At 40.1% G+C, this 12,017-nt stretch overlaps 1 protein-coding gene across 2 annotated transcripts in view; it reads left to right on the forward strand.

Annotated features, from left to right (window-relative positions):
* The window catches only part of LOC121569452 (microtubule-associated serine/threonine-protein kinase 1), a 98,898-nt gene that overhangs the window by 67,627 nt on the left and 19,254 nt on the right, over nt 1–12,017 (forward strand). The gene's annotated exons all lie outside the window — the stretch shown is intronic.

The raw sequence follows: 12,017 nt of genomic DNA on the forward strand, positions 1-12,017 counted from the left end.
CCAGATAACCTTGCAATACCATTAACTAGAGGATTACTATTTTGTACTATATCAACAGGTGTAATTACCTTCATAGTCTTGATGTCCTTTTTCCCCATAACAACTGTTTTATATTCCTTTATTGTGAATTATTTTATTATTTTAGACTATATAGCTTATAGTTTTTTCTTCTTCTAATTAATTAAACAATTAATCAATACAATTATGAATAATAAAAAATATTTTTTTATTTTTTTAAAATTTTTATTTTACCAATTTATTAATTAGTGGCTATCTTACCACCTCCGATCAGGAAAAGTACAGGAAAGTAGACAACTTCAGAGCAATCCAAAAAATAAAAGACCTATAATCCAGCAACACTACAGTACTCATAAACCAATTGCTTAATAAGCACCCAATGACCTCAATTTTACAGAATAATGTCAGTACTCGATTCCCAACACAACTCTAATCAAACCCACTCATGCACAAAAACTCCAATACGCAATTACATCAATTGATCAGTCTGTTGCCAAGTCCCTGTCAAATTGTCATAACATCAAATATCCTGTATGGGAAGGTAGGTTTTGTAAATATAACAGTACTGGCCTTGATTTTGACTCTTGACTTTTGATCCGTTGCAGCAGACTCTGTCGCGTCACACCCTGTCGCATGATGTACACGTCAGCACTTCCGCTCTCTCTCTCTCTCTCCTCGTTCCTCTTATCGTCTCTCATATGACAGAATAACAAAGAAACAGACAATAACTTAGTAGTTTATGCAGTCACTGAGTTATTACAAACATTCAATATTCCTCTAGTCACATTCGCGCTAAGAATTAACTCAGGAATCGTATAAATAGCTCAATAACATATTTTTATTTTATTTATTTATTTTATTATTTTTATTTTTAATCCGTCAACATCTCTCTCTCATTTATCAATTCGATAGGTCTCAAGAAAACAGTTTACTCTTCAAACAACCGCCGATTTAACAACCAGAATACACCATTAGCCTAACTCTTCTCCTCTCTCTTCGTTCGTCTGTATCTCCCCGCAGAGGAGTGTAGGCACATTTGCCCTACGTCACTCTAGACTCATAAAATCACGCGCATGCGCAGTACATTCATCACCACGATTTCACAGTGGGAAGGAGCTCTCTCCCAGCTCTCTCCACGCCAGACAACAGAAAGTTAACAGTCCCGCTATACCTCCTCTCTTTTACCCTTCATAGACAAACAATAACACTTAACAGAGCTCACAAACCATAGGGCACAAATCCTACTATTCTAAAGACAGTTCTGGAGGCTCGATCCATTCCAATGGACCCCCAAGGTAAAAATACAGCACGCAGCACGCATCATTTAGCTTGTAGCATGTAAAATTTAGCATGTAGCATGAAGCATTTAGCATGTAGCATTTTTACCTCCGCCGCGTCGTAAAATTCCTTTGTTCCTAAATTTTTGCTACCACGAGGTCCGCCGGAAATCCAATGAGCGGTTACATCAAACAAATGATTAGTCAACCACATGCTGAGAGGTAACATACAATCGAATTATATACCACAGCCTCAAGTCCCCTGGACTTACCTAACTTCACCTAACGTGTTTTAGGATTTTTTGGCCCATCCTAGAGATCGCCTCCTTAAGAGGGCTACCGTAGATTCGCAGCGGTTCTAAGTTATACACATATACCTTGGCCTTATTCCTCTCAATCTATTCTTCTTTAACTTTTATTCAAGCAAAATATCCCTATAGACACTCCCCCCTTTTTGCGTTGTTTACCAGCGCAAACAAATTTAGAACGGACTCCTATCCCACAGCACATCAGCAACGCACATACGCAAGTTCTTTAACGGTGCATTCTTTCAACGCACACACACAGACACACGAACTGACCAGAGCCCAAAGTAGCAAGAAAACTCACCCTTATCTGCCTCTGGAGCCAGAGTCAGCTCGGCGCCCATGAATGGAACGCTGAGGAAAAACGCAATTCCTTCCAAATCCTCGCCGCCATTTTGTAGTGTCGAGTTAACGTTGCTAATTATGCTGCGATGACAAGGAGGACCCGCTGACGCTGTATTTTCATCATAAGGTTTATTCATAACAAAGGGTTACAGCGTCGATTTACAGATACCTGCAGATACCCGGAGAATAATCGCCCCATCTCTAATATGATTATTCTGACCTCTTTTGTCCCAACTGTGGTATATATGCTATGTAATCTGATATGGGTGTTCCCCTACAGACCAATCACCTGTCTCCACACAACAGACTTCCTCTGTTCTATGGTGTTCCTCTAAAACGGCTCCCTCTAAAACAGAATAAACATCCTCTCAGGTTCCACTTGAAAACATTAGCAAAGTCATAATTCTTCATACACTACAAGACCAAAAAGCTCTAGTTTTGTCTCATCAGACCACATGACCTTCTCCCATTCCTCCTCTGGATCATCCAGATGGTCATTGGCAAACTTCAGACGGGCCTGGACATGCGCTGGCTTGAGCAGGGGGACCTTGCGTGCGCTGCAGGATTTTAATCCATGACGGCGTAGTGTGTTACTAATGGTTTTCTTTGAGACTGTGGTCCCAGCTCTCTTCAGGTCATTGACCAGGTCCTGCTGTGTAGTTCTGGGCTGATCCCTCACCTTCCTCATGATCATTGATGCCCCACGAGGTGAGATCTTGCATGGAGCCCCAGACCGAGGGTGATTGACCGTCATCTTGAACTTCTTCAATTTTCTAATAATTGCGCCAACAGTTGTTGCCTTCTCACCAAGCTGCTTGCCTATTGTCCTGTAGCCCATCCCAGCCTTGTGCAGGTCTACAATTTTATCCCTGATGTCCCTACACAGCTCTCTTGTCTTGGCCATTGTGGAGAGGTTGGAGTCTGTTTGATTGAGTGTGTGGACAGGTGTCTTTTATACAGGTAACGAGTTCAAACAGGTGCAGTTAATACAGGTAATGAGTGGAGAACAGGAGGGCATCTTAAAGAAAAACTAACAGGTCTGTGAGAGCCAGAATTCTTACTGGTTGGTAGGTGATCAAATACTTATGTCATGCAATAAAAGGCTAATTAATTATTTTTTAATCATACAATGTGACTTTCTGGATTTTTGTCTTAGATTCCGTCTCTCACAGTTGAAGTGTACCTATGATAAAAATTACAGACTTCTACGTGCTTTGTAAGTAGGAAAACCTGCAAAATTGGCAGTGTATCAAATACTTGTTCTCCCCACTGTATATATATATATAGAGGTGACAGCATTGGAAATGCTTTTGGCGGTTAATCTGCTTCTGTTTTGTGGGTGGCACTGTGTGCTCTTTTTGATGGATGGGTCCTGGCCTCTCGGGGCCTTAGGGATCCGGAGGGACGTGGGTGGGATGCTGATCACTGGCATGACAGCTCAACTTGGGATGGGGAGGGGCTTTAGCGGGGGAATTAGTGGAGAACAATTGAAGGGTTACTCCGTAGCAATGCAAATATCACGGTACAGCTATATGGACACTCAATCATTACGGTATTTTTTATTGGTAAATTTACAAATATATATAATGATGAATAGACTTGAAACTTGTATCTCATTATGGTGTATGGTGAAATAAGTATAGCCAGTTATAATTGTAATGGCTTAGCTGATAATAACAAAAGAATAACAATATTTACATGGCTCAAAGAGAAGGAATATAATATCTATTGTATACAGGAAACTCATTCAACAATTCGAGATGAAGTTGTGTGGAAAAGGGAATGGGGGGGGGGAAATATACTTCTCCCATGGGCAAAGAAATTCAAAAGGGGTGATGATATTAATTAATAGTTATTTCGATCCAAATGTGCAAATTGTCAAAATAGATACGCAAGGTAGATGGATTATTTTAAATATGTTATTGGACCATAAACAGATATGGCTCATTAACCTTTACGGACCAAATAATGATGATCCACAATTCTTTGACAATATATATAATAAATTATCAACCCTGCAAGCAATTCAAGACAATATTATTATGGTGGGGGATTATAATACTGTTTTAAATAGCTCAATGGACCGTAAAGGAAATCACACCACAAACAATCACCCACATGCTCTTAAGGAAATTGTGAATGTCATGGATACATTAGAACTAGTAGATATATGGAGGCTTAAATATACTGATCTAGTGAGATATACATGGCAGAGACTGAATCAAGCTAGTCGTCTTGACTTCTTTCTTATCTCATTCTCGTTGGCTACGAAAGTAAAAAAAAAAGTGTTGATAGGGGACAGAATGCGGTCGGACCATCATATAATTGGCATATACATTACTCTTACTGAATTTCCATGTGGGCGAGGATATTGGACATTTAATCAAAGCCTATTGGATGATAATTTATTTATAATTAGAACAAAGGAATTTATAACTGACTTTTTCCGACATAACATAGGTACAGCAAATCCCCTTATTGTATGGGACACCTTTAAATGTGCCTTTAGAGGCCATGCAATTCAGTACTCATCTCAAAAACAAAAGCAATTTAGGTCAAAAGAGTTTATACTAACAAAGGAAATAGAAAGTCTAACAGAACAGATAGATGGCAATAAAAACTGTAACATAGAGGCACATAATAAATTAGAGGAAAAACAAAAAGAAATGGAGAAACTTATTCAAGAAAGATCAAGTATAATATATTATAAAAATAAAGCAAACTGGATGGAATATGGGGAAAAATGCACAAAATTATTTTTTAATCTTCAACATAGGAATGCTACCAAAAAGAACTTAATGAAACTGGTTACAATTGACGGAGTCACCCATGATTCACCAAATGATATTTTGAAGGAGGAAACAAAGTACTTTAAGCATACAGTGGGGGAAAAAAGTATTTAGTCAGCCACCAATTGTGCAAGTTCTCCCATTTAAACAGATGAGAGAGGCCTGTAATTTTCATCATAGGTACACGTCAACTATGACAGACAAATTGAGAAAAACAAATCCAAAAAATCACATTGTAGGATTTTTAATGAATTTATTTGCAAATTATGGTGGAAAATAAGTATTTGGTCACCTACAAACAAGCAAGATTTCTGGCTCTCACAGACCTGTAACTTCTTCTTTAATAGGCTCCTCTGTCCTCCACCCGTTACCTGTATTAATGGCACCTGTTTGAACTTTAATGGCACCTGTTTGAATCTGCAATAGGTAAGCAGCTTGGTTTGAAGAAATCAACTGTGGGAGCAATTATTAGGAAATGGAAGACATACAAGACCACTGATAATCTCCCTCGATCTGGGGCTCCATGCAAGATCTCACCCTGTGGGGTCAAAATGATCACAAGAACGGTGAGCAAAAATCCCAGAACCACACGGGGGGACCTAGTGAATGACCTGCAGAGAGCTGGGACCAAAGTAACAAAGCCTACCATCAGTAACACACCACGCCGCCAGGGACTCAAATCCTGCAGTGCCAGACGTGTCCCCCTGCTTAAGCCAGTACATGTCCAGGCCCGTCTGAAGTTTGCTAGAGTGCATTTGGATGATCCAGAAGAGGATTGGGAGAATGTCATATGGTCAGAGCTTTTTAGAACTTTTTGGTGAAAACCCAACTCGTCGTGTTTGGAGGACAAAGAATGCTGAGTTGCATCCAAAGAACACCATACCTACTGTGAAGCATGGGGGTGGAAACATCATGCTTTGGGGCTGTTTTTCTGCAAAGGGACCAGGACGACTGATCCGTGTAAAGGAAAGAATGAATGGGGCCATGTATCGTGAGATTTTGAGTGAAAACCTCCTTCCATCAGCAAGGGCATTGAAGATGAAACGTGGCTGGGTCTTTCAGCATGACAATGATCCCAAACACACCGCCCGGGCAACGAAGGAGTGGCTTCGTAAGAAGCATTTCAAGGTCCTGGAGTGGCCCTAGCCAGTCTCCAGATCTCAACCCCATAGAAAATCTTTGGAGGGAGTTGAAAGTCTGTGTTGCCCAGCGACAGCCCCAAAACATCACTGCTCTAGAGGAGATCTGCATGGAGGAATGGGCCAAAATACCAGCAACAGTGTGTGAAAACCTTGTGAAGACTTACAGAAAACGTTTGACCTGTGTCATTGCCAACAAAGGGTATATAACAAAGTATTGAGAAACTTTTGTTATTGACCAAATACTTATTTTCCACCATAATTTGCAAATAAATTCATAAAAAATCCTACAATGTGATTTTCTGGAATTTTTTTCCTCATTTTGTCTGTCATAGTTGACGTGTACCTATGATGAAAATTGCAGGCCTCTCTCATCTTTTTAAGTGGGAGAACTTGCACAATTGGTGGCTGACTAAATACTTTTTTTTCCCACTGTATGTTTTCTTTTCAGTCGCCTCCATCTCCTGTAACTGAAGCTAATTGTAGTGATTTTTTTTCTATTGATAATGTCAAATTAACAGCCATACAGAAAGACTCATGTGAAGGTGAAATTACAGAGGAGGAACTTCTGTATGCAATTAAAGACTTTAAGTCTGGGAAAACTCCAGGGTTGGATGGCATACCAGTCGAGGTATACCAAACCTTTTTTGATATACTAAGAGGACCGTTATTAGCATGTTCTGACACTCAAGAAGAAGGTCTGATCTCATTATTACTGAAACAGGATACAAGTGGAAAATATAAAGATCCAGTCCATTTAAAAAATTGGAGGCCCCTTACACTTCAGTGTTGTGATGCAAAAATTCTAGCAAAATGTATAGCGCATAGAATTAAAAAGGTATTGTCGGATATTATTCATTCTAATTAGACAGGTTTTTTACATGGAAGATACATTGGAGATAATATAAGGCAAGTATTGGAAACAATAGAAAACTATGGAACATATGGGAAACCAGGCCTGCTATTAATAGCAGACTTCGAAAAGGCATTTGATAAAGTACGACTGGGGTTTATATATAAATGCCTGGAGCATTTCAATTTAGGAGAATCTCTTATAAAATGGGTCAAAATCATGTATAGTAACCCTAGGTGTAAAATAGTAAATAATGGCTATTTCTCAGAAAGTTTTTAACTGTCAAGAGGAGTGAAACAAGGTTGTCCACTATCGGCATATCTATTTATTGTGGCCATCGAGATGTTAGCTATTAAAATCAGATCCAATAATAATATCAGAGGATTAGAAATCCAGGGCTTAAAAACAAAGTTGTCATTGTACGCTGATGATTCATGTTTTATTTTAAATCCACAACTAGAATCCCTCCACAGCCTCATAGAGGATCTAGATACATTTTCTAACCTCTTTGGATTACAACCAAATTATGACAAATGTACTATATTACGTATTGGAGCACTAAAAAATAAAACATTTACATTACCATGTAGTTTACCAATAAAATGGTCTGATGGTGATGTGGATATCCTCGGAATACATATCCCAAAGGAAATAAATGATCTCACTTCAATACATTTTAATAGAAAGTTAGCAAAAATAGATAAGATCTTACTACCATGGAAAGGAAAATACCTGTCAATTTGTGGAAAAATCACCCTGATTAACTCTTTAGTATTATCCCAGTTTACCTATTTGCTTATGGTCTTGCCTACGCCTAGCAAACAGTTTTTTAAATTATATGAGAAAAAACATTTTCAATTTTATTTGGAATGGCAAGCCAGACAAAATTAAAAGGGCCTATTTATATAATGAATATGAATTCGGAGGACAGAAATTATTAAATATTAAAGCATTAGACCTATCACTAAAAGCTTCAGTCATACAAAAGTTATACTTAAATCCGAACTGGTTCTCAAGCAAATTAGTAAGATTGTCTCACCCAATGTTCAAGAAAGGCCTTTTTCCCTTTATTCAGATTACAACAACTCATTTTCAGTTATTTGAAAAGGAAATAATCTCCCAAATATCACTATTTCTAAAACAAGCCATAGAAAGTTGGTTGCAATTTCAATTTAATCCTCCAGAAACGACAGAACAAATAATGCAACAAATATTGTGGTTAAATTCAAATATACTAATTGACAAAAAACCTTTATTTTTTGACAGAATGTTTAAAAAAGGTATAATCTTCGTAAATGATATCATCGGTAGGACTGGTGGAGTTATGTCGCACATGCAGCTAACAAAAACATATGGAAATGTCTGCTCTACCCAAAATTACAACCAAATAATTGCAGCCGTACCGCAAAAGTGGAAGAGGAAAGTGGAAGGGGGAGAAAGTAAGGAACTTGTCTGTCGGCCTTGCATTAAAGAACATAATTGGTTAAGGAAAACTGTGATAAATAAAAGAGTATATCAGTTTCACTTAAGGACCAAAGGATTGACAGCCGTCCCATATAGATTGCAAAATAGTTGGGAAGAGATTTTTGACGTACCGATCCCATGGCATAGCGTTTATGAACTGACACGCAAAACAACACCGGATTAAAAAATTAGAATCTTTCAATTTAAATTATCTTGCTACCAATAGAATGTTATTTATATGGGGGATACAATCTTCCCAGCTCTGCAGATTTTGCTGTGAAGAGACAGAATCATTAGATCATTTGTTTTGGTTCTGTCCATTTGTAGCTTGTTTTTGGACACAGGTCCAGGAATGGCTAAAGGATTGCAATATTTACCTGGAGCTAACCTTGCAGATAGCATTACTGGGTGATGAGAAAACTGGGTACTATTTCCGACTAGCATATGAACGCAGCGTCTCTCCTCCTTTCCTGGACAGTAAAGCCAAGCCACAGTGACTGACTAGCAGTGCATACAGTACTAAAGAGGACTGGTGATGGAGCTATCTGAGTGTGTTTCAAATGGATCTGAGCTGTGGGCTATTAGAGTGTCATTTAAGAGGCATCGTGCCATTACTGAGAACACCTGTGTGTGACTCAGAGTCAGCATGTGTAGCAGGACATGGCGGAGTGTGTGGAGTGGAGGTTCCAATTAGGATTGAGGTTCTCCCATGGATTTGAGAGGATCCTGTTGACTACCCATTCACCCTCTCTCTCTCTCTCTCTCTCTCTCCCCCTCCTCCCTACTCTTCAACCTTATCTTGCATGAGAGGAGACGGCTGGGGATTGATGGCAAAGGAAATTGAATTTTCTTTATCGCCTTGGTCCTCCTGCAGTGAGCCCTGCATAAGCACGTGTCAACACACACACACACATACACACTAAACCACAGACAAACACACAAATACTTGCAGTAACACACTTGGAAAATAGGGGTAGGGTTGTAGAGAATCTGGACCCTTTCTTTCTAAAACTAGCCGCCGAAATTGTCGCAACCCCTATTACTAGTTTGTTCAACCTCTCTTTCATAACGTCTGAGATCCCCAGAGATTGGAAAGCTGCCGCGGTCATCCCCCTCTTCAAAGGGGGTGACACTCTAGATCCAAACTGCTACAGACCTATATCCATCCTGCCCTGCCTTTCGAAAGTATTCGAAAGCCAAGTCAACAAACAGATCATCGACCATTTCGAATACCACCGTACCTTCTCCGCTATGCAATCCGGTTTCCGAGCTGGTCACGGGTGCACTTCAGCCACGCTCAAGGTCCTAAACGATATTATAACCACGATTGATAATAGACAGTACTGTGCAGCCGTCTTCATCGACCTGGCCAAGGCTTTCGACTCTGTCAACCACCGCATTCTTATTGGCAGACTAAATAGCCTTGGTTTCTCAAATGACTGCCTCGCCTGGTTCACCAACTACTTCTCAGATAGAGTTCAGTGTGTCAAATCGGAGGGCCTGTTGTCTGGACCTATGGCAGTCTCTATGGGGGGTGCCACAGGGTTCAATTCTTGGGCCGACACTTTTCTCCGTGTATATCAATGATGTCGCTCTTGCTGCTGGTGACTCTCAGATCCACCTCTACGCAGACGACACCATTTTGTATACATCTGGCCCTTCATTGGACACTGTGTTAACAAACCTCCAAACGAGCTTCAATGCCATACAACAATCCTTCAGTAGCCTTCAACTGCTCTTAAACACTAGTAAAACTAAATGCATGCTTTTCAATCGAACGCTGCTAGCGCCCGCCCACCCGACTAGAATCACCACTCTCGACGGGTCTGACCTAGAGTATGTGGACAACTACAAATATCTAGGTGTCTGGTTAGACAGTAAACTCAACTTCCAGACTCACATAAAGAATCTCCAATCCAAAGTTAAATCTAGAATCGGCTTCCTATTTCGCAACAAAGCCTCCTTCACTCATGCTGCCAAACATGCCCTCGTAAAACTGACTATCCTACCGATCCTTGACTTCGGCGATGTCATTTACAAAATAGCCTCCAACACTCTACTCAGCAAATTGGATGTAGTCTATCACAGTGCCATCCGTTTTGTCTCCAAAGCCCCATACACTACCCACCACTGTGACCTGTACTCTCTTGTTGGCTGGTCCTCACTACATGTTCGTCGTCAAACCCACTGGCTCCAGGCCATCTATAAATCACTGCTAGGCAAATCCCCGCCTTATCTTAGCTCATTGGTCACCATAGCAGCACCCACCCGTAGTCTGCGCTCCAGCAGGTATATCTCACTGGTCATTCCCAAAGCCAACACCTCCTTTGGCCGCCATTCCTTCCAGTTCTCTGCTGCCAATGACTGGAACGAATTGCAAAAATCTCTGAAGCTGGAGACTCTTATCTCCCTCAATAACTTTAAGCATCAGTTGTCAGAGCACCTTACCGATCACTGCACCTGTACACAGCCCATCTGAAATTAGCCCACCCAACTACCTCATCCCTATATTGTTATTTATTTTGCTCTTTTGCACCCCAGTATCTCTATTTGCACATCATCTCTTGCACATCTAGCATTCCAGTGTTAATACTATTGTAATTATTCTGCACTATAGCCTATTTATTGCCTTACCTCCATAACTTGCTACATTTGCACACACTGTATATATATTTTCTGTTGTATTTCTGACTTTATGTTTTTTTACCCATATGTAACTCTGTGTTGTTTTTATTGCACTACTTGCTTTATCTTGGCCAGGTCGCAGTTGTAAATGAGAACATGTTCTCAACTGGCTTACCTGGTTAAATAAAGGTGAAATAAAAAAAAAATAAAAAAATAAAAAAATCGAAGGAACATGAATGTAATAAGAAATCTTAGGTGCTGGCTTAAGGCCGGTAGCAACCACTACAGAATGTCCGTCAGAACAAGGATGAGGCGGATGTCCAGGTTAAGGGGAGTTTAATGGAAGAAGATGTCCACATTCACACACACATCACACACACATCTGACCGCTCATGGTTCAGATAACTGAGAATCATGTCCAGTGAGAACTGACATTAACTACATGGTCCTGAAAGGAAAGAGGAGAAAGAAAACTCAGGCTATAGCACTGCTATAATATGAATGACATGGCTGTATAAGCTAGCACAGGTAAGTATATAACAGCAAGGGCTATACACTACAGCAGGCATAAAGCCTAGTCACATGGCAATAGACTAAACAGCCTATTGGACTTGTACACATGAAACTCAGGCAAATGTGCTCAAGTAAACATTACAGTAATGTTGAAATGTATAGATAATATAATTACAATGAGCATGAGTGATATATATATATATATATAATAGTAAATAGCCTAGCACCATAAATGAGCAATGCTCATAAATGGCTAATCGCGAACAGTCATGCTAAAATGCTCATGCATTCCAATGCAAACTGCTAACGGTAGTGCTAACGCTAGCGGGAGCATGAGCTAGCTAACAAGCTCAACACACGGTAATTATACACAATAGACCACAAAACTTAGCTCCACATAATATGACACAGATCTCAAGGCACTTACATTTAGTTGCATGCACAATTAAATATCAGACATACAGGGATTCAGTCCACAGGAGGAAAAGTTCAGCAGGAGGGTAAACTGTGGAAGTACTCATCAGGATGGGGAAAGCACGTTTCTGACCACACAGTGTGCTGGGGTCATAGACTAAGTGAAACTGAAGTCCCGGGAATCAAGGCCAATGATAGGCTGAAGGAGATGTGGTGAGACTAAGCTGCCCAACTAGAACTAACCAGAAGGGATGGCTAGAATCAGCTGACTGAAG

The sequence above is a fragment of the Coregonus clupeaformis genome, chromosome 7 (assembly GCF_020615455.1).
Source record: "Coregonus clupeaformis isolate EN_2021a chromosome 7, ASM2061545v1, whole genome shotgun sequence".
NCBI classification, from domain to species: Eukaryota; Metazoa; Chordata; class Actinopteri; order Salmoniformes; family Salmonidae; genus Coregonus; species Coregonus clupeaformis.